This window comes from Thalassophryne amazonica, chromosome 15 (genome assembly GCF_902500255.1).
Source record: "Thalassophryne amazonica chromosome 15, fThaAma1.1, whole genome shotgun sequence".
NCBI lineage: Eukaryota > Metazoa > Chordata > Actinopteri > Batrachoidiformes > Batrachoididae > Thalassophryne > Thalassophryne amazonica.
The window spans coordinates 63,395,731-63,419,455 of NC_047117.1; the positions used below are offsets into that span (position 1 = coordinate 63,395,731).

Genomic DNA, 23,725 nt, shown 5'->3' on the forward strand with positions numbered 1-23,725 from the left:
CCATGCCACATTCAAAGTCACTTAAATCCCCTTTCTTCCCAATTCTGATGCTCGATTTGAACTTCAGCAAGTTGTCTTCACCACAGCTGGATGCCTAAATGCATTGATTTGCTGCTATATGATTATCTGAGTAGCCAGTCACTTTGAACAACAGTGTACCTAATAAAGTGGCCAGTGAGTGTATAGGAGCGTATCTAATGCAGCTGAACCATGAAAATGCTTTCAAAGTTGCCATTCGATGACGTTCAGCTATATGCTGTTAACCACTGGCTTGTTTTGAATTCAGCCTGAGAGACTAGTTTCAATTCAAAGGTACAAATACTCTAGAGTGCTTTGGCTGCAGACTTTGCTTCAAATTATGTGATGTTACTTTTGATATCTGTTATCAGTCGATAACTATGCATCGTAGATTAGTTCAGCCACAGTCGGCTTCTTGTTTTGAATTCAGCCACTGAAACATTTCAAACCAAAGCTTCAAAGCTCACTTTAAGATTCGAAAGAGTGCTTCGGCCTGAGCGCCTTGGGGCAACTGTTTGTTGTGATTTGGCGCTATATAAAAAAATTGATTGATTGATTGATCTTTGCTTTGAATGGTGTCGTGATGATCGCACAAGCAAAAGCACAGATTAAATAAAACAAAAGTATTTGGAAGTTGGACTTGGAATATAGAAGCTGTGGTGGTTGGTGCGCAAAACTTTTAGTGTATTACGGCCTGAGTGAGGACCGAGTGAAACTCCTGCAATGGGTCAGAGATTTGTTCATTGTTCAATCAAATCTGATCAGAATACAAGAGAAAACAAAGATTTCTGACGTCCACCAATCTGGATCCGGATCACCTCCAAAATTCAGTGGAGTCTTCCATGCTCTAATATGTATCTGTGGTGTAAATTTAGTGAGAATCTGTGAAGTAGTTTTGATGATATCCTTCAAAGCCTATGTAAAAGAAAACTTGATTCCGGATCCGGTGTAACTATATCTTCTTCCCTCGATATCTTCTCCCACCCCCACATAGCAAGTCTGCTGCAGTATTATCACATATTTCATCCTCCATTCTGAAGTGTTTGACCCCTTGTTTGAGTAAATTCTCTCAGTTGACATCTATAATTTCTTCCCTGCTCATGTATTATTTGACCTCCCCACTTATGATTGGGTAAGGGGTAAGATGCCCTGACCTGGATATCTTCCCCCCCCCACCCCTGCAAAGCAAGTCGGCTGTAGCATTATCACCCATTTCATCCTACCCAGATTAATGCATAGCTGAAACAATGGAAAACAACATTTTCATCCTCCATTCTGAAGCGTCTGCCCCTTACTTCAGAATACGAAATATACTGTTACACAGGTCACGATATCCTACCTCTAACTCCATCATGGACGGATGTTCTATCATATTTCAGGTTGCCAAAAAGATCCATATATTTGTAGAGTATATTTAGAAGGGGATTTAAAGATACTTCAGAATAAGAAATGACTATTGTAGTTAGCTATAGATACATACAGAAAGAATACCAATATCATTCACCGTCAATCAAAATGTGATTCATCTGGGACCATAAAACATCCATGAAATATAGACTACATATATAAGGTTGCTCTATCCTGATTGGGCCTTATCAAGGTTTAGGTAAGCTTTAATCAGTGCTGCCCTGTAGGAATGTTGCCTTTCAGGGGTGGGGGAAAGATTTCCAGGGTGGGAAGGAAGATATCCTAGGATATCTTCACCCCCGGGGGAGGAAGATTTACTGTTACACCGGATCACCTTCAAAATTTAATATCTTCCATGGCCTAATGTGTATCTATAGTGCAAATCTGTTAAGAATCTGTGAAGTAGTTTCAACGTCATCCTGCTAACTGTAATCCTTCAAAGCTTATATAAAGTGAAACTTGATCCAAGATCCAGATCTGGATCACCTCCAAAATGTAATCATTTTCCATGGCCTAATATCTATCTGTGGTGGAAATTGTCAAAATCCGTGCAGTGGTTTTGATGTAATCTTGCTAACAGAGACAAATAAAACAATGATTTTATTACCTCCTTGGTGGCCATAGTGATGCCAATTGACTTGGGATGCACAGAGCTCTGTGTCCCTGAGGGAAAATTAGATGTTGAAATTAAATCTCAACATCAGGTCACATGATTCAAATACTTTCATATGACCGGGAACCCGGCCAGGAAGTGGGTGTTACTCTCTCAAACGGAAATGAAAGCAGTGAAATGAAGTGTTGGAACACTTAAATCCATCTTGACAGTGATAGGCACTTGCACACTGAATTATTTATAAATTATCTTGTAGATTTTCTTTTCTCAATATTTTGAGGGGGCGGCGCCTTAGCACCCTCTAGTGACCAGCCACCCCTGGAACAGGCTGTGGTTTTCTCTCGCCTCTGCGACAGTAATGTATTCTCAACGGGCCTCCCAGGTTGCACGATGAAGCACCTACAGATGATCTAGAATGCGGCGAAATGCATCCAGTTTTCCATCAACCCTTAAATGGCACATCTTCCAACCTTAATTGTGATTCCTCACTTGTAAGTCGCTTTGGAAGAAAGCATCAGCTCAGTTAATGTAATGCAATGCAATATATATTATATAAGGCAATCAAAATGAATCCAGTTTGAATCAGTTTATCATTATATATCACTTTAATTTGAATATGTAAAAGATAGCATTTATTGAGTTATCAACTTGTAGTGGATGAACTCCTTTAGTGACCAATCTAAGCTTGGCAACATTTATGACATTTTGACATGTGATGTGTTTGACTGAGAATGCAGGTGCCTCGGTGTTTAGGACCCCAGCAGTTGGGCAAGACCACAGGGATGTGTCACCACACTTCACCTGGCTGCAGCAGAGATGGTAACTTTTGAGAGGTGGGGATGGATTGTTTGCCTGCCTTGGTGGTTGCATCCACTGGATGCAGAGACACCTGTGCATGCTGCCAGACTTGGCAGTTTAATTGCTACTGAAAATCCAAGGAATTAGGATGCAAAGGGTATAGGTACATTAAAACAACCTAAATCCTTTGTGCATGACTGAAAAACATTTAAATGCCTAATACTGAATCATTTGTAAGTACCTAAAATGGGATTTATTTTTACCTTTTTACCACCATTCATTGCACCATCTGGATGACTGTTCTGGATGGCATTGATTCTGGATGGCATTGATTCAGGCAGACAGCCGGGCCATCACCACTTCTAGAAAGTGGCCATCCATGATCTGCCACATCTGGGTGAACTGTGCCTATCTCTATAGTCATTTCTAGTAGCTGGATTCCTCAACACTGAGGTGCCTCCACACTGCAAGCTGAAGCTCCCTCACAACACAAGTGGTACTTTTCTGTCTCCTGCGTACTATTCTCAACCATACAATAAGACGGGAAGCTGCGTTAGAGCTGTAAAACTTTGACCTCTGTTCTCCTGCAAGATGGTGGCATTGCCATATAGATCTTTCCAACAACCTTATATGACTCCATAAGCTTTTCCCATGCATCTCTGTCTCAGTGGATGAGGACTTGAGATGTGAACGTCACTGCCAAGAGAAGAGAATCTCTACAACGGGTCACCATCCCTGTTCCTGGAGAGCACCTGTCCTGCATGTTTTCCACATCTTACCTACTGAAGTCACACCTGATTTTTTTTTTTTAAGTGTTTTCCAGCTCTTGATTGGCTGAGCACACCTGATACTCTTAACTGCCTGGGAGTGGAACAGGGAGCGTTAAAACATGCAGGGTAGGTGCCCTCCAGGAACAGGGTTGATGACCCCAGGGGTCACCAACCTAACTTCCTGGAACAGCACTCATTGCAGTGTACAGTGCATCCAGAACAGCACTTCACTTTTCCACTTTTTTTTTGATGTTACAGCCTTTTTCCAAAATGGATGAAATTCTTTGTTTTTTCCACAAAAAATCTACACACAATACCCCATAATGACAATGTGAAAAATGTGTTTTGAGATTTTTGCGAATTTATCCAAAACAACAACAAAAAAAACCCCTACGAAATAATGTACAGAAGTATTCACAGCCTTTGCCATGAAGCTCAAAATCGAGCTCAGGTGCATCCTAAATTTTGCATCACCACTCATAACTTCATAGTGGAGTAGAGCAGAGATGGATATTCTTTCAACAAAACAGATCAAATCTAAGTTTGCATCTCAGATGTACCTTTCTGGCAATTTGTAGCTAAACTTTCAGTTCTTTTTAAGGAAATCCTATACCACCTCATCATGAAGCTGTATAACTCGTGATACAACATGCAAAATTTGCACTGAACAATTTCTCCAGTTACAGCCACATAAGCCTATAACTTTTTCTGGGTTGTCTGGGTGTCTTGGTGACTTTCCTCACTCTTCTCCTTCTTGCACAGTCACTCCGTTTTTGAGAACGGTCTACTGTGATTGATGTAAATAAAGTCCGAGACATGTTCAGTGGCAGCTTTACCATCAGAGAGCCTCACTCACAACTACCATAAATGACTCAAAGCTGTCATTGATGTGAAAGGGGGCAATACACCATATTAAGAACAGGTAAACTTTTGATCAGGGTCATTTGGCTAGTTTCTGTTGTCATTATGATTTTTACAAACAGTAAACAGAGTTGGTTGTTTGACAATAAATGGCTTCAACCAACCACTAACCATGAGTGGGGAAAAAAGTTTTTGTGTTATCATTCATACTCTCTGAAAATAGGCTAACCACCACCCCCTCAAAAAATTCTGCCAGGGTATGTAAACGTTTGAGCACAACTGTATGACTGAATGTTATGGAGTTACAGGGTGAAAACAAAATGCTAAAAGCCATTTTCAGTTTGTACAGGGGTCAAAAGTTCAAGTTGCACCAATTTTGGCCATAAAGTGAAGCAAATTATTGGTTGAGCTAATATGATAAATAAATGGAATAGTTTTGATTGTGCTGAATGGTCTGCAAAGTAAAGGTCAAACAAGGTTGATGTCCATTGGATTTGATGACGTGATGTTACTCTGTAATATGATAACTGAGCATGACAGATGGTGCAAAGTATTCTTTTTAAAAAGCCAATTAACTCAACCAATAATTTGCATTACTTTTTACCAAAACTGGAGCAACTTGTCTTTTTGCCTTGTGTAACCCTTGTCCCACGTAGCTATAGTTATTTAGAGTGGGTAGTACAATTGGATCGGGCCTGAGTTCGTGATGAACTGTTTTACGTTTTATTACCCTTTAAGGTACCTCCCTTTAAATTTTACTAAATCTTGATCTCTGAGTTTTCCTACTAAAATTAATAAGGACACCATACAACGGTACTTTAAATGCAATAATCCTTGTGCAGGCATTTATTTACACAACTTGAAGAAGAAAAAAAAAACTTTTGGTAAAGTAAAAATAATCTAAACAAAACTAAAAATGTTTTAACCAAAAATGTGCAAGTTGAACTGAGGTTTCTTCTGCTTTCAAGTTTTTTTCTTCAGTATACAAAAAAAAAAAAAAAAAAAAATCTTTTACACATTTATATGAGATAACATTATCTTCCTGTTCTTTCTGAGCTGCGCCAATATAAAGTGACCTGTCTTTCTTTAAAAAAAGAAAAAAAAAAAAAATACTCTTGAACTTTGGCTAGAACCCTAAAAAAAAACTGAAGAAAAAAAAAAAAAATTCAACTCCAAATCTTCAGTGGGCCCACACACACACTCAATTTTTACTCCTTAATCAAAAGTTGCAGGCCTGAGTTGAAGCTAGGGTGCGATGGGGCCTAAAACTTTATGGCCGCTTCACTCCGACACAAGCAGAACAAAAAAAAAAAAAAGCACGTGCAGTTCAGTTGATTCACTTAATACTCACAAATCCCAAATGAATTGATAGGGGAGCTAACAGTCACCAGGGCAATGGCAGTAAGACCGGAGCAGCTAGTACCAGGAACCACGGAGCTGTCGGGACCTCAGGAACCACCAGGAAGAATGAGCACGAAACAGCACCAGGAAAACAGCAGAGTCCATCCACTGGGAAAACCGCTCCAAACCTCTCTCTCTCTCCACGTCTCCTTTAAGCATATTAACTCAGTTGAGTCACAATACCAACACTTATTTCGTGATGAAATACGTGAAATCTGTTTCAACTAGCAAGCATTTCAATACTACAGGAACAGTATGGTATCAAGGCACATGTTCATGGTATGCTACGCTAATTAGCAGACCGCTAACTAACACAACACATGAATTATCACTATAACTGTTCGTTACAACACAGAACGGATGGCACACGGTTTTTCTTTACCTTTAAGTTACAAACAAGTTATTATCAGGCCCACGAGTAGTCGACCGTGCAGATAAAACTTGAAGAACGCTCTGTTACACACCGATTGACTCTTTCCCTCCGACCCTCAGTACGTCTGCTAAAAAAAAAAAAACGACACTCTGGCTCACGTCACTTGTTCTGCCCCTTTTTAGGAAAAACGGGATTGGCTGTTACTTCAGTAAAATCCAATAGCAATACTTAAAACAAACTGACTGACATTAAATTGTTAACAGGTTAGATTGCACAGACTTTTTGCTCAAACAAACTCATATTCTCCTAAGTTCAGGATTTTAAAGGACCATGGCCACTTTTAGAAATGTGTAGCTTAACTTTTAAACAGTACATATGTTAGTTATGCAATGTATCTAATGCACCTTCTAACCAGTTTTAATATCATGAACTTTGTGTATCCTACAACTATTTACATATGTTACCTGATTTATGTACTGTAGTCAGTGACTTTAGACAGGGCTACACCCTCCCCCCTTTGAATGTGTAGATGTCCTCATCACACTTTTCTCACTTCGACATGTGCTCTTTCGTTTATTCCCTGACATCCTTTTGGACGTTCTAAGATTTTGTCTCAGTTCAGGGCCAGTTTGATCTGGTGGGTTTTCGTTGAGTTGAATGACCATACATGAGCATATGGTCACTGGTCAATCGACTGGGTAACCAGGTTGTCATAGGTCAATCTAATGGCTGGTTTTGGTTCCTCTCAGATCTTCGGACAGCGAGGACTTTTCACTCCCAGGTTCTTGTACTTTTAACTGATCTTTCACTTCTGACTTGGGTTGAAAAGGGTGAGCTTGCTCTCCCTTCTAAACCTGATCTTCTACCGAATCATAATTTGTTCTCTTGGGCATCATAATCCATCACAGCAGATGTATCATCTATGGAAGATCCTTCACTCTCTGATTCTATAACTGGTTTGAATTTTCCTCCTCTTCAGAGCCTTCACTGTCTTCTCCAGAGCTTTCCTCCTCTTCAGAACTTCCACGGTTCTCATTCTCTCGTGACTCTTGCTTTGGTGATGCGTTTTCGTTTCCTGACCTCATCCACAACAAAACCTTGAGGATTCTGGACAGTATCAAATTCTGTATCTGTTGACACAGTGTCACTTTCTTCAACTGGATCAGTAAGCTTAGTTCTTGGACATGGCCGGGGATGTTGTGATCTGGTGACAGGTCTCTGAGTCGTTCCTGCAACATCTGGGGGGTTTAGACATCCTGACCAAGTAACCTATGGCAATAGATGGTCTCGATGCAAGGTTTGACTATTCCTGGACCATGTGTTCTGGTTTAACCTTGTACACTGGATGGTTAGACAATTTCTCCACAACAACATACGGTGTCGGATTTCCAACGATCTTGTAACTTATGCTTGCCTTTTTGCCCAACATTCTGAACGAGGACTGTCACCTTTTTCCAAAGGTAAATCCCTCACTCGATGGTCATAGTAGGCTTTGTTTCGCAGATGACTTTTGGTGGCGGCATCAGATGCCAATTGGTATGCTTTCTGTAACTCTTTCCTCATTCTGGCAACGTATTGCTGGTAGGAGGATTCACTTTCACCATTTGGTGAAATTCCAAAACAGATGTCAATGGGGAGCCTTGCTTCTCTTCCAAACATGAGACAATATGGGAGTATCCAGTGGCATCATTTTTTTGTACAATTGTACGCATGTACCAGTAGGTGATATGCTGACTCCAGCATTGTTTCTTTACTGTGTCCAGGGTACAAGCATTGCAGGAGAGGTCGATTGAATCTTTCTGGTTGTGCGTCACCTTGCGGGTGGTAGGGGGTGTTCGTGACTTTCGTACTCCCAGCATGGACAAAAGCTCCTTGTTAAGTCGACTCTCAAAGTCTCTGCCCTGATCAGAGTGTATCCGTGCAGGCAGACCGTAGTGCACAAAATACTTTTCCCACAGTACTTTTGCAACGGTGACAGCTCTTTGGTCCTTGGTTGGAAATGCCTGTGCATACCGTGTGTAGTGATCAGTCACTACTAACACATTAGCAACGCCTTTGAAATCTGGCTCTATCTGTAGAAAGTCAATACAGACTAGATCCAAGGGGCCATTACTGGTTATTTGGTTCAAGGGTGAGGCACGCTGTGGGAGGGTCTTTCTAGAAATACATCTCCCACAGGTTTGAATGTACTGCGCTACCTCAGCTGCCAGCCGGGGCCAGTAAAACCGGTCTTTGATCAGTTCAGTACTTCTTTCCACTCCCAGGTGTCCACACTCATCATGCAAGGATCTTAGCACCATAGGTCGGTATCTTTTTGGCAAGACGAGCTGTCTGATTGGTTTTCCACATGGTCTTTCTTTTACTCTGTAGAGCAATCCATCCTTTGACTCCAGTTTGCGGCTTTCGCGGAGGAGCAGAACAGTCTCAGGTGAGTCATTCTTAGAGCGACTCAAACCTTTATTGCTTTCGATTGCTCTCTTTAAGGGTCCAATGGTTGGGTCCATATCTTGTGAGGTCTGGATGTCCTTTGAGCTCATTTGGTCAAGAGTGGTTATACTGAGGTTGACTGGGAACACATACGCTTCAGGTATTACTGTAGCAGGAGCTCCTAACTGATCAACAAATCTGTCAGTTACAACTGCTTCATCTCTGTTACAGGCTCGTTTGCAAAGGACTTTAATGCCATCAGGTGGAACATTAATCCATTCTTTGTCCTCTTCTGGTGCATACTGTCGAGACAGTAAGTCCGCATCGATGTTATGTCGACCAGGGCGATACTGGATGCTGAAATCGTATGTGGCTAGAGCAGCTAGCCAGCGATGCCCAACTGCGCTGAGCTTTGCTGAGGTCAACACATATGTTAATGGGTTGTTGTCAGTTCTTACAATAAACTTTGCACCGTACAAGTAATCATGGAATTTGTCCACAACTGCCCACTTTAATGCCAAAAATTCCAGTTGGGGGACTGGGTAGTTGTGCTCTGAGTCTTTAAGCTTTCGACTTGCAAAAGCTACTGGCCTAAGTCCCTCAGGGTACTCCTGGTTCAGGACAGCACCAAGGCCATTCATACTGGCATCCACATGCAAGATGTACGTTTTTGTGGGGTCAGCAAATGCTAACACTGGGGCATTCATCAGACAGTCACGGATTCTCTCAAAAGCATGCTGACAGGCTTGTGTCCACCGTTCTCCAAAGGGCTCTGATGCTTTTAGGTAGACTTTGTTTTGGCCCATGCTCTTCTTGGATTTGGGATCTTTCCAAGTGGGTTCATAACCTTTGGTGAGCTCGGAGAGGGGACGGACAATGGTGGAGTAGTTTGCAATAAACCTGCGGAAATAACTGCAAAATCCAAGGAATGACCTGAGAGGTTTCAAGTGAGTAGGTGCTTTCCAGTGTTTCACCACTTCCACTTTTTCTGGATCAGTGGCTATACCATTCATGGAGACAATGTGGCCAATGTACTTCACTTGAGGCTGACAGAATTGGCATTTGTCAATGGAAATTTTCAAGCCAATCTCCTCTAATCTGTCCAACACCTTGAGGAGACGCCGCTCATGCTCTTCAAGCGTTTTGCCAAAGACGATGATATCATCCAAGTACACAATGACTTCCAGGAGATGCATGTCGCCAACAGCTTTCTCCATCAAGCGTTGAAATGTTGCAGGGGCTCCAGTAATTCCCTGTGGCATGCGTTCAAACTGATAGAACCCGAGGGGACAAATGAATGCTGTCTTTTCTTTGTCCTCTTCGGCCATCTGTATCTGGTAGTAGCCACTACGCAGATCTAATACAGAGAACCATTTACTGCCAGATAAAGAGTCCAAGGCATCATCAATGCGTGGCATTGTGTACTGGTCTGGTGTAGTGCGGTTGTTGAGTGTTCTGTAATCAATACAGATTCTTATAGTCCCATTCTTTTTCCGTACTACAACGATTGGGGAGGCATAGGGGCTACGGGACTCTGTTATAATTCCAGCGGCCAGCAACTGTTTTATGTGCCGCCTCACATCGTCAATGTCTGCTGGGGCTACTCTTCTTGATCTTTCTCTGAACGGTCTGGTGTCATGCAGGCGTATGTGGTGCTCGACTCCTTTGGCCAAACCAACATCCCACTCATGTAGTGAGAAAACGTTCCGCCTCTCAGCCAATTTCTGCTTAAGCCGGCTCTTCCACTCCTCGGGGATAGGGGAATCTCCAAAATCGAATAGGCTTGGGTCTACAGTCTCAGCTATGCAGTCAGATGGGTGGATTGAGGTAACTGTGTCAACAGCATACATTTCAGCAACGACAGTTCCCACTGGTATGGAAGTTGTCTTTTTGGACTCATTCTGAATGAGCAGTGAAACTGTTACTGTCTGTGTCAGCATCTGGAAGCACTCCGGGCTGAACCACCAGAGTGGCTGGGCAGTGGAGGCGTCAATCAACACCAAATCTTTAGAGGGGGCTGCATATCTGTCTAATTTGCATGTTGCGTAATACTTTGCACCTGGAGGGATGGACAGCGGATCGGGTCCTTTCCATTTGATCTGGCCCAGAACTTCCTCCTTTTCCAGTTGTCTTTAACTAGCTCCTCTTGTTCTCTGACTGGAGCATATACAGACTGAATTCTCATTGAGTGAACAGCATTCTTGTCGCTCTCTATCTTCACAATTTCCCATAAACGACGGAACAGATGTATTGGTGCCAACAAGCACAGGAGTTTGCTGCGGGTAGTTGGGCTCACGACAAATCAATGCGAGTACTTCTACTTTCCCAGACACGCCAGTGATCTCCTCAGTAAACTCCATCTCTACCACAACATAGCCTTTATAAGGAAATTCTGTGTCAGAGAGGCCCCAGAGTCCAAGTCTAGAGAAAGGTACTATTGGAACATCTGTCAAGTGCTCGTTATACCAGCTTTCGAAGATGATAGTCACATTGGACCCACTGTCAATGAGAGCGTCGCAAGGTACATCATTCACTTTGATGGTATGAATGAATGATGGGCCCACAAGACCCTCAGGTAGGTCAGTGTCATTTTCTGGGACTTCAACCTTGCAGATCCTAGCCACACACTGCTCTTCTGCAGTGGGCTCTGGCTTCCCCTTGGTGGGATCAGGTGCTCTTCGCACCGAACGTATAAGCTTACTTATGACTTTCTGGGGGTTCTCTGGCCCAGTACATCTCGTAGCTATATGACCATTTTCTCCACACCTGTAACAGAAATATTCATCGGAGTCTTTGGGAGAGGTTTCTTTGAACAGCGCAGACTTGTAACTGGGGGCTGATTTGTTTTGGCTGGGCTGTGTCCTGTGTTCTCGCTGGGGGGCCGAGGTGTATTTCACTGCCATTACACTCATTTTGTTTTCTAGTGCTTTCACTTGTTTTCTTAGTGACTGTAGTTCACCCTGTGTCTCAGTTTTCAGTTTCTTTTTTTCTTTCGGACTCTTGCAATGCCAATCGGACAGAGACTGAGGTTGTGGATGGTTTCTTTCCTCCAACAGCTCTCTCAACTCTTTAATCTGAGCTCGTAATTCATCCTTAGAGGCTGAATCAGGTTCTTTCTCCTTTTCCATGTGAATGGTACGTACACGCTGATGGCGCATAGGTGTAATTTGACTTTGTCTAACTGACTGGCGACTTTCCTCTTCAATCACTTCTCGCAGCAGATTCAAGAATGTAGGGGGGTTATCTCTCCGCTCCCTTATTTTCAGTTGAAGCAGCATGAGGTCTGAGGTGGATCCTTTTATGAGCTGCTCTACTCGGGCTTTGTTAGCATCACTAACAGATAAACCACCTCTCTGCACAACTTTGACAAGAGACCTCTCCAATCTTCGCAGGAAATCAGACATGCACTCACCAGGCTGTTGGTGGAGAGCTCTGAATGACAAATAGAGTTCCTCTCCTGACTCTGCTGTACCAAAAATGCTATCTATGGCCTCTATGTAGTCATGGGGACTAGCATCAGGTTGAGTCATACGCACTGCTTGAATGATCTCCAAGGCGGGCCCTTTGAGACTTTCCAGTATTCGCCTTCGTTTCTCTTTATTAGAGCATTCACCTTCATCTACTAGAAGTGAGGCTTGCTCCAACCAGCTGTCTAGTGACTCTTCTCCAGTAGGGGTGGGACTGATACCAGAAAATGTCCTTAAACGTCTGTAAGAGTGGTTGTCGGGCGGTTTGTTCGTTCTGACCATTATATCACCAACTGCACGGATGATGGCCTCAGGATTACTGTTCTCTTCTCTAACAGTGCTCAAACCCTGGATATCTTCTAAGGTTTTCCCTTCCTTCTGTAGAAATGCACGTAGCTTTTCTTCAAACTCATCCAACTGGGGCTCAGTATAATACACTGCTTTCCATCCACTTCCACCACTTATCGGCGTTATCTCTGGGGGAATCTTGGTGGGGTCTACCACTTCACGACATTCACATAACACCATCACAGACTGTAATGAAGGGTTACATTTTTTTCCCCTAACTACAACTTTTCCCAGGGTTTTGATAGACTCTGCTGTTTCTTTTATCTCTTCTTTGGTTACACCTTCAGGCACTCCATATAACAGGAGGGCATGTCTTATGTCTACTGATTCTCCTTTGCACCAATTAACCAACTCACTTTGGGATGGACTGCTCATTTGGTTTGCCATTATTGCTATGGTTACAGTTCTTGCAGCACATTATAACTGTATTATTGCCTTAAAGTTGTGGGGTCCAGTTACTTTTGACTGAGAAATATTTTAATTTATTCTAATGCAATCCCAGCGGTGCCTCCATTTATGTAACCCTTGTCCCATGTAGCTATAGTTATGGGATCGGGCCTGAGTTCGTTGATGAACTGTTTTATGTTTTATTACCCTTTAAGGTACCTCCCTTTAAATTTTACTAAATCTTGATCTCTGAGTTTTCCTACTAAAATTAATAAGGACACCATACAACGGTACTTTAAATGCAATAATCCTTGTGCAGGCATTTATTTACACAACTTGAAGAAGAAAAAAAAACTTTTGGTAAAGTAAAAATAATATAAACAAAACTAAAATGTTATAACCGAAAATGTGCAAGTTGAACTGAGGTTTCTTCTGCTTTCAAATTTTTTCTTCAGTATACAACAACAAAAAAAAAAATCTTTTACACATTTATATGAGATAACATTATCTTCCTGTTCTTGAGCTGCGCCAATATAAAGTGACCTGTCTTTCTTTAAAAAAAAAAAAATACTCTTGAACTTTGGCTAGAACCCTAAAAAAAAATATGAAAAAAAAACTCAATAACTCCAAATCTTCAGTGGGCCCACACACACACTCAATTTTTACTCCTTAATCAAAGTTGCAGGCCTGAGTTGAAGCTAGGGTGCGATGGGGCCTAAAACTTTATGGCCGCTTCACTCCGACACAAGCAAGCAGAACAAAAAAAAAGCACGTGCAGTTCAGTTGATTCACTTAATACTCACAAATCCCAAATGAATTGATAGGGGAGCTAACAGTCACCAGGGCAATGGCAGTAAGACCGGAGCAGCTAGTACCAGGAACCACCGGAGCTGTCGGGACCTCAGGAACCACCAGGAAGAATGAGCACGAAACAGCACCAGGAAAACAGCAGAGTCCATCCACTGGGAAAACCGCTCCAAACCTCTCTCTCTCTCCACGTCTCCTTTAAGCATATTAACTCAGTTGAGTCATAATACCAACACTTATTTCGTGATGAAATACGTGAAATCTGTTTCAACTAGCAAGCATTTCAATACTACAGGAACAGTATGGTATCAAGGCACATGTTCATGGTATGCTATGCTAATTAGCAGACCGCTAACTAACACAACACATGAATTATCACTATAACTGTTCGTTACAACACAGAACGGATGGCACACGGTTTTTCTTTACCTTTAAGTTACAAACAAGTTATTATCAGGCCCACGAGTAGTCGACCGTGCAGATAAAACTTGAAGAACGCTCTGTTACACACCGATTGACTCTTTCCCTCCGACCCTCAGTACGTCTGCTAAAAAAAAAAAAAAACGACACTCTGGCTCACGTCACTTGTTCTGCCCCTTTTTAGGAAAAACTTGGGATTGGCTGTTACTTCAGTAAAATCCAATAGCAATACTTAAAACAAACTGACTGACATTAAATTGTTAACAGGTTAGATTGCACAGACTTTTTGCTCAAACAAACTCATATTCTCCTAAGTTTGGGATTTTAAAGGACCATGGCACATTTTAGAAATGTGTAGCTTAACTTTTAAACAGTACATATGTTATTTATGCAAATGTATCTAATGCACCTTCTAACCAGTTTTAATATCATGAACTTTTGGTGTATCCTACAACTATTTACATATGTTACTGATTTTATGTACTGTAGTCAGTGACTTTACACAGGGCTACACTTGTACAAACTGGGACTGACTTTTGTCATCCTTTTTGCTGTTTGTACCCCAGAACTCCATAACATTCAGTCATAGATAGTCCACATTATACCTTTTTGGAATCTTTATGATCAGACAAATAATGTGGTATACCTTTCAATATGATTGGAACAGTTTTAAATTTTACACAACGTCCCAACTTCATTGGAATTGGGGTTGTACATGTGATTTCTTAGTTTTAAATTTCCAGTTACAATACACACCAAGCCCCAGAAATCATAAATGATAAAAATGAAACAAATTCAAAAATTCCATAATGGAGAACTTAATTTAGCAATGTTTACTATTAGAGAATAAAACCCATCCATTTTCTTCTGCTTATCCTAGGTCAGGTCACGGGGGCAGCAGCTCAAGCAAAGCCGCCCAGACCTCCCGATCCACACGCACCTCCCCCAGCTCCTCCGGGGGAACCCAGAGGCGTTCCCAAGCCAGCTGAGAGACGTAGTCCCTCCAGCGTGATCTGGGTCTTCCCCGGGCCTCCTCCTGATGGGACGTGCCAGGAACACCTCTCCAGCGAGGCGTCCAGGGGGCATCCGGAAAAGATGCCCGAGCCACCTCAGCTGGCTCCTTTCGACATAGAGGAGCAGCAGCTCGACTCCGAGCTTTTCCCGAGTGACAGAGCTCCTCACCCTATCTCTAAGGGAGCGCCCAGCCACCCTGCGGAGGAAACTCATCTCGGCTGCTTGTACTCGCGATCTTGTTCTTTTGATCATGAGCCAACTCATGACCATAGGTGAGGGGAGGAACATAGATCGATCGGTAAATCAAGAGCTTTGCCCCCCTGTCACCGGAGAATAAAACCATATCCACATCAGAAAACATGCTTTCAGACTGAGTTATCGTGGGGTTTTTGGTGGCTTCCCTCACTCATCTTGCACAGTCATTCAGTTTTTGGAAGCTGCCTATTCCAGACAGATTTACGTATTTCATAATAATATAGATGAAATCCAAGACATAATTGATGACTTGAAAATGTTCATGTATTCATCCCTCGGCTTGTCTCTGCCTGTAAAAGTGATTTCCTGTAAATTTATGTGAATTCTTTGACTCGATGAAAATTTTGTTGTTGTTGTCTTTAGACATTTGTTTTTTTAAATATTCTGATTTCACCAAAAGGACGGGTGGTGTAGTGCACTTGGTTTTAGTGCGATTCAAACCCCCACCCCTGCCACATTTCTCCATGTAATGTGAAGTTGCATAAGGAAGGGCATCCACTTGTAACAATTCAACAACTGCCCATCTCACTTCAACACGCAGATCCACCTCAGATTTGCTGTGATGACCCCGACAGGGAGCAGCCGAAGGGTGTCACTGTGAAATACTCTGATTCCACTAAAAGTCTTTGGCAGCAGTGATCACCACGTCATAATGAAAGTGAAAGCATCAAGAAGAATCGGTTTCAAGTACTACAGCGAACATTCTGTAACCAACACAGGAGCGTGTACGGTGAGTTTATCCTGTTAGATCGCTGACTAACGTGCAGTTTATTAAACACCGTGGACACCGGTAACGTTAGAGATGATGGAGCGTGAAAGCCGCAAATTAGCATTTCATTAAATAACTTATAAAAAATTAAATAACGTTTTATATCAGTTGAATGAAAGTTACGAGCATGTTTTGTATCTTGTTTTTTTAATGGTCGCCACAGGTAAATCATTATCGATAACCTTGTTGCGCTTGTTTTTGTTTCAACGTCTACGGACACCGCTAAAAGACGTTCAACAGTGAAAGTTTTTTTGTTTTGTTTTTTGGTCGCCGTCTGTTTGCAGACGTTGAGTCAGCGCTGATTTAGACCGTTTTTTTTTTTTTTTTTTTTTTTTTTTTTACCGCGATTTTCAGTCACGGGGTACAGCTGCGGACTGTATGTGTGTTACGTAATAAAGTAATACAAAGCAGCGCTTCTGTCACAAAAAAAATCTATTAAGGGTGTAAAATTTAGGCTGTAGAAGTTGTATAGTGGGCTTGAAAAATTTAGTGTTTGGATTTGTGTGTTTACTTTGAGCTGGAATCAACAAAAGGTCTAACTTCAAATGGCCATAATTTCATACTCCATCACCCCCCCCCCCCCCCCCATTTCATATAAATCAGTATTCTATAATGAAATAAATGGCATGGTACTGGCATACCACAAATGATCATCTGATCAATACTGGCTTTGGATCACCTCTGTAGACCTATCGGTTGTAGAGATATTGTGGAAAATGTGCTTTTCAGACTGTTACGTTGTTGATGCATTATCCTGACGTCATTAATACCATGTGATTACGAATGAGGTTGACAGAATCTTTACATTGTCTCTCTTCCCTTATTGGTTAAGCAATAGTTTTATTGACTGTGGCTTTGGACCTCTGCCCAGTCTGCAAAACAGCCAATGTAGTGTCTGTATACTACGGCGTACACTGTAAAAAAAATGTCTGTGAAAATTACAGTGAAAAACTGTGAAATGGCAACAGGAATAAACCGTAAAGCAAGAAGAAGCTTATTGTTGTAGAATAAACATTGAATTACCATAAATTTAAAAACTGTCAAAAATGTTATTTGTAATTGTTTTAACATGTGAAATATATGGTGAAAAGCTGAAATGGTGACAGCATTGGACAGTCATATTAAAAATAGCACATTACTGTATTATTCACAGACTATAACCCAAGTCATCCAGAGGCATACATTTTTAACTTATGGTTAACCTACTCATTTTGGACAAGTTATTTAAAATTACTGTCATGTCTGAAGTTTTATAAAGTGAAAATATCAGATATATGTTTTCATTTTAAAGTAATGTGCTTATTTTTAAGAACCAATCAGTGTTTAGCAGAGGCACTTTTATCCAGAATGCTTTGCGGTCTGTGTTTGTTACAAAACCTCAGAATAGTGCATTATTCAACATTAAAAGATATATGTTATATTTTTAACTTTGTACAAATGACAGAATTGACATTAATGGAGTTATTCTATCAGTATTTTCACAAAACCATAAGTTAGTATGACTTTATTTTTCAAGACCTCCGCCTGACCAGAGCATTATGATTAGTAGAGAGCTGATTTTGTGGGTGCTCTCAGGATTTGTCTGTACAGCTTCCTACAGGGGGCAGTATGGTCAAACATGGAAATACTGGCTCATTCTTTGGATCTTTTGTCGCTTTTGATGCTTTTAAAGTGATCATGTTAAAGTCAATTTCAGTTTTCTTAGTAATTGCAAATGTACCAGAAAAAAACACTGGAATGTATCAATTATCACTTCCGATACATTTTTATGCTGTTGTTTTAGCAGGAATAAACCATAAAATAGGGTAATAAATTATGTGGAATGGATAGAAATTCACCTTAAAAGCAAAGGGTTTATACTGTGAATTGAACAGTCATACCTATGTCAAGGCATAAATAATTATGCTGTTGTTTTAACAGAAATTGACCATAAAATAGGACAGTAAATGCTGTGGAATGGATAGTATTTCACTTAAAAAGCAACAGGGTTACATTGCGAATTGTACAGCTATACCATGAGACTAGATATAATTTCACCATTATTGTAACAGTAACTCATCTTTATTGGAACATTTTCAAAACTGTTGTTTTTACAAGTGTTAATATACCTACGTGAAGCCATATACACAGCACTGTATTTTTTACAGTGAAAAAAAATGGCAACCAACAGCTGCCAGTTTTTCACTGTAAATTTGACAAGATTCTTTTTTACAGTGTAGACAACATGTAGGTCAGCATGTTTGACACCTTATAATCAGTTAACTGGCATTAGTTAATCAGCAATAAGCATTAACTAACAGTTTATATATATCTATTATAATATATATATATATGAATGAACAAATGTTTGCATATAATTTATTAATTGTGTTCATGATCTTAATAAATTCTAAATGTTTAAATAATACCATAGTTAACATGAACACCATTACTAAACAGACAGTTGTTAATTGTACTTCATGCTTATTACTGCATCAAGTAATGCATCATTATTGTAAATTAAAGATTACAAGAGGTCGATCGAAATAAAAATTCTGCAGTCATGTTTATGTTTTTATTATAAAGGTATACTGTACTTTGTTAGATGAACTGTCTGTTACACCAACAGTTACAGTTTTATGGTGAGGTGGAACAGATAAGGTTTTTCCTACAAGAAGACCAATCATCTCTGACTTGAGTCTCCCATGTGCCTTCTGGCAAGTTGTAGCTGAACTTTCACATCTTCTTTTGAAGAAATTACTTTCTCAGATAAGTTCACCATGGAAGCTGTATAACTGTGCTGCAACAGAAGTTGTAATGTTATTCATCAAATTATAAATCATAACAGGACATGTTTCCTTAAGGTCCAAGCTTCACTGGCAACGATATTCACAAAAGCAACACCAATTATGTTTCAAGTGTTTCATAGGTTAGTATGCATCGATTTTAGAGCTATTTCATCATGAAGTGTTTTTATTTATTTATTTTTTTGTACATGTGCACATTTTGTTAAGTTGATAACTTATTGCAACCAATGGTCCAAAGTGTGTCCTGTTGAAAGGAACAAACACACCAAAAACAGTTCAACACAGGCTGACAGTGATTTTGTTAACAGATCATTAAACTGGAACTGCTACGTGTAGTTGATAATGATTAAAGTGAAATAAATGACTAATCTGTTTAAAAAAAAAATGAAAGTAACAATTTGCATGGACATTTCTGAGTAGAATGGATGAAAATTGAAGATGTTGCAAGAACTTAAATGAATAATTTGACTACTTAACGCCAAAACCTTTTAATTCCTGTAAGTTGGTTGAAATTAACAAACCATGTAGAGGACAAAGCAAATATACTAAACTACTTAACTAAATGCCTAACTGAACTAAATGCTTTAATGTCTCATTGTGTGTTATTTTTAAGTTGAAGTAGTGTTTTCTCTTTTGCAGTGTAACACTGGCTTAATTACTGTAGGTTAAAGAGAAATCAATATCAACTAAATGAATGCTGTGAACAGAATAAAATAATTTTTTGTTATTGTTTCTGGTTCTTTTATGATTCTTCTTATGTATAGTGTCAATTTATTTCTTTCTCCTTTTTTTGTACTAACACATCACTTGTAGATTACTTCTGTCTCACCACATCATCCATGGAAAACAGAAGTGCATTCTTCAGCCCACACACTTGCAGTTGCTTCATTATTTTTTGGAAAGCACAGACTTTCCCTGCCCTCTTGGTACTTCTGTACTGCATTTGTCATTTTTAGGTAAATGTGGAATGAAAACTGCTCCTCATCTTCATCCACATATCCGGGATCAAGTTGTGGGGGTAACAGCTCCAGCAGGCAGTGGCGGCTCCACACTGACTTACTCTCCGGGTGAGGCCCCCCCACCCCCCGCCCATACAAAATTTTGCACAGCCATTTTTTTTAATTATTTTATTCTTATTTTGAATATTTTATAATTGCCCCTAAAATTGCAATTGAAACTGACATCAAAAGACCGCATGCTACAATATAACTCTTATACAAAACATCCATGAATTTCAGGTTTGAATAAACATGGCCTTACATGCTAAATGTCTGCCATTAGATGCTTTATTAATTTGTCTTTCAGGGAAGAACAATGAGCTCTTTCATTAAGGTGCATATTTGTCTCAACATTTAGCTAAATATTTAGCTTGATATTTGTAGGCTAAATGTGTAAATACTTAGCATTAACTAATGTACCCAAACCCTTTCCCAGGCCACATTAGCCACCTCTGACTGGGGGATACTGAGGCGTTCCCAGGCCAGTGTGGAGATATAATCTCTCCACCTAGTGCTGGGTCTTCCCCGGGGTCTCCTTCCACACGGACGTGCCTAGAACACCTCCCTAGAGAGGCGAGGCGCCCAGGGGGCATCCTTACCAAATACCCAAACCATCTCTGCTGGCTGCTTTCAATGTGAAGGAGCAGCGGCTCTACTCCGAGCTTCTAATAGATGACCGAGCTTCTCACCCTGTCTCAAAGGGAGACACCAGCCACCCTTCTAAGGAAACCTGATTCAGTCTAGTTCTTGACCCAACCTTCATGACCATAGGTGAGGGTAGTAGATTGGGAATTGGGAACCAGCTCCCAATTCAGATCAGGGAGACAGACACCCTCTCTACTTTTAAGATTAGGCTTAAACTTTCCTTTTTGCTAAAGCTTATAGTTAGGGCTGGATCAGGTGACCCTGAACCATCCCTTAGTTATGCTGCTATAGACGTAGACTGCTGGGGGGTTCCCATGATGCACTGTTTCTTTCTCTTTTTGCTCTGTATGCACCACTCTGCATTTAATCATTAGTGATCGATCTCTGCTCCCCTCCACAGCATGTCTTTTTCCTGGTTCTCTCCCTCAGCCCCAACCAGTCCCAGCAGAAGACTGCCCCTCCCTGAGCCTGGTTCTGCTGGAGGTTTCTTCCTGTTAAAAGGGAGTTTTTCCTTCCCACTGTAGCCAAGTGCTTGCTCACAGGGGGTCGTTTTGACCGTTGGGGTTTTACATCATTATTGTATGGCCTTGCCTTACAATATAAAGCGCCTTGGGGCAACTGTTTGTTGTGATTTGGCGCTATATAAAAAAAAATTGATTGATTGATTGAGTAGATCAAGAGCTTCGCCTTTTGGCTCAGCTCTTTTCATCACAACAGTACGGCAGAGTGAAGGCAATACAGTCCCTGCTATACTGATTCTCCGGCCAATCTCACGCTCCACTGTCCCTTCGCTCATGAACAAGACCCAAAGGTACTTGAAGTCCTTCACTTGGGGCAAGACCTCATTCCCTACCCGGAGTAGGCAACCCATTGGTTTCCTGCTGAGAACCATGGCCTCAGATTTAGAGGTGCTGATCCTCATCCCAGCCACTTCACACTCAGCTGCGAACCGATCCACTGAGTGTTGAGGTCACCGGCCGATGAAGCCATCAGGACCACATCATCTGTAAAAAGCAGGAGGCCAACCCCCACTGGAAACAAGTCCGACTTACTGCTGAGAACCTGAACACAGCTCTCACTTTGTGAGTATAAAGATTGGATGACCCTGAGAAGGGACCTCCTCACTCCATACTCCAGCAGCACCTCCCACAGTATCTCCCGGGGTACCCGATCATACGCCTTCTCCAAGTCCACAAAACACATGTAGACTGGATGGTCATACTGCCAGACCCCCTCCAGGATCTTTGTGAGAGTGAAGAGCTGGTCGGTTGTTCCACGGTCAGGACGGATCCCACATTGTTTGTCTTCAATCAGAGGTTCGACTATCGGCCGAACCCTCATTTCCAGCACCCTGGAGTAGACTTTACCAGGGGTGCTGAGTAGTGTGATGCCCCTGTAATTGGCACACACTCTCTGGCCACACTGAGGTGGCCAGAAAGAACACTAATTGACAAATAAACCACCCTGCTGATGCAGGAGCACATAAAGGAAGACTAACATGAGCGTTTCTTAACCTTTGTGCTGTGTCTCTCAAGCCGATGCTCCATGAACTGACAACACTCCGTCAAAGCCAGACACAGCAGAGGGGTCAGCACAGCTGTTAGTGGTTTTCAAAACTAATCAGTCTGGCAGCTTTGTTTAAAAAGTGTGTTTTACATGGAGAATGTTAAACTTTCTCTTTCAGAATGATTCCTCATGAGGTTAACGGCCTTATTTGTGCATTAATGACCACTTCAGCTACAAGTCACTAAACAGGTTTCTCACTGTTACACCAATGTTGACATTTAAAAATAGAAAAGAAGGAAATGATGAAGTTGTTGGAAACACGATATGCCAAAACCTCTTAGGATGTTCAGGCTTTCTGTCTGTCTGTCTGTCTGTTCATTATAAGATAAACCCGATCAGTGATGTGTTAAAGTCAGAGTTGTGTAACATGACATAAAAATCCTCAGCTGGACTTGTACAGTCCACCTGCAGATGGTTACATAACATTGATCCAGCATGTGGTCACAGGAAATGTGACATCTTCTTTTGAAATATTAACACATTTTCTCTTGCTTTATTTTTTCCTTTTGGTTTTAGTTCATTTTGCGCCCCCCCCCCCCCCCCCCCCTTGTAAAAGTCTGGTGTCTCATTTGTTAACTTTCTGTCGCTGTGGCCACAGCAGCAGGAAATCATGAACAATGCCTTTACAAGAGATCTGTCCTATTGACCTTTTGACCTTCCCTATGCTGGAGAAAGAACATTTCTTCTTGATTGGTGTTTTTGCAGGTCTTAAACTGCTGCCACTTTTGAAATTCTCAGCCTGTGCAGTGTAATTAGAATAATAAATCTTTTGTATCGTATATCCCCGGCATTACACGTATCAAAGGACCAAACTAGTCATTTTGAACTTGGGACATCAAATTAAAAATGTATCACAGATATTTTCAGAACTTCAACTGTGCATCGAGTCAGAGGCAGAAAGTTAATTTGAGTATGTTTCTTGAGCAATTAAACAAGCCTGTCCTCATCATCATCTCCTGCCCTCTGACTCATTAAATTTGAACGTCTGTCTCAGTGTTGTAGCGCCTTGATAATATGACTTAAGTTGTCTTGAGGCCCTTTTTTCCGATGCCTTGGTCTTAACGTTGGCCCTCTCAAAGAAATTCAAGGCATTTCTGGCCTGTATTCAAAGCTTGTAATTTGCTATTTTTGAATACAATTTAGGTACCTAAAAAAAAAAAAACACAGAGACTATAAGTTTTCTCTGTTTATGCATTGGCTTTCAAGATTACAACACCATTGTATCTACAAGGCGTTGTACAGCCCTTACTTGCAGTGCAGTTTGATTTAAGCCACCGTCACATGGGACAACACTGCACAAAATGTAGTTAAACCCAGAGAAAATCTGTAGTTGGGGGCTCTCATGTAGCAGGAGAATACGTTAGCATAACCATCCTGACATCATGGAGTTCAGTCTGGGTTTAGTTGTGGCATTTTGGGCATGTTTAAAACTCCAGATTCGTCAGGATGGTTATGCTAACATTTTTCACACAGAAACAGAAAACACCCAGGTACGCATCATGAACTTCTTTTAGCTTGGACTATCTTCCTTTTCCAATCTGGCCATCAGCCATTCAAAATGTCCGTAGTCCAGACAGTCGAACCCACAGTGAATG

At 41.2% G+C, this 23,725-nt stretch overlaps 1 protein-coding gene across 3 annotated transcripts in view; it reads left to right on the top strand.

Moving 5' to 3' along the window:
* Window positions 1-15,965: 15,965 nt before the first annotated feature.
* zgc:174863 (uncharacterized protein LOC100136852 homolog) overlaps window positions 15,966-23,725 on the top strand; it is a 29,730-nt gene continuing 21,970 nt past the window's right edge. The window contains exons 1-3 of one of the 3 annotated variants that reach the window (XM_034188175.1): window positions 16,082-16,096; window positions 18,979-19,043; window positions 19,878-19,988. The gene's annotated coding sequence lies outside the window, so the exon portion shown is untranslated. Of the gene's footprint in view, window positions 16,097-18,978; window positions 19,044-19,877; window positions 19,989-23,725 lie in introns of those variants that run through there. The other 2 variants (XM_034188173.1, XM_034188176.1) reach the window with 2 other exon arrangements.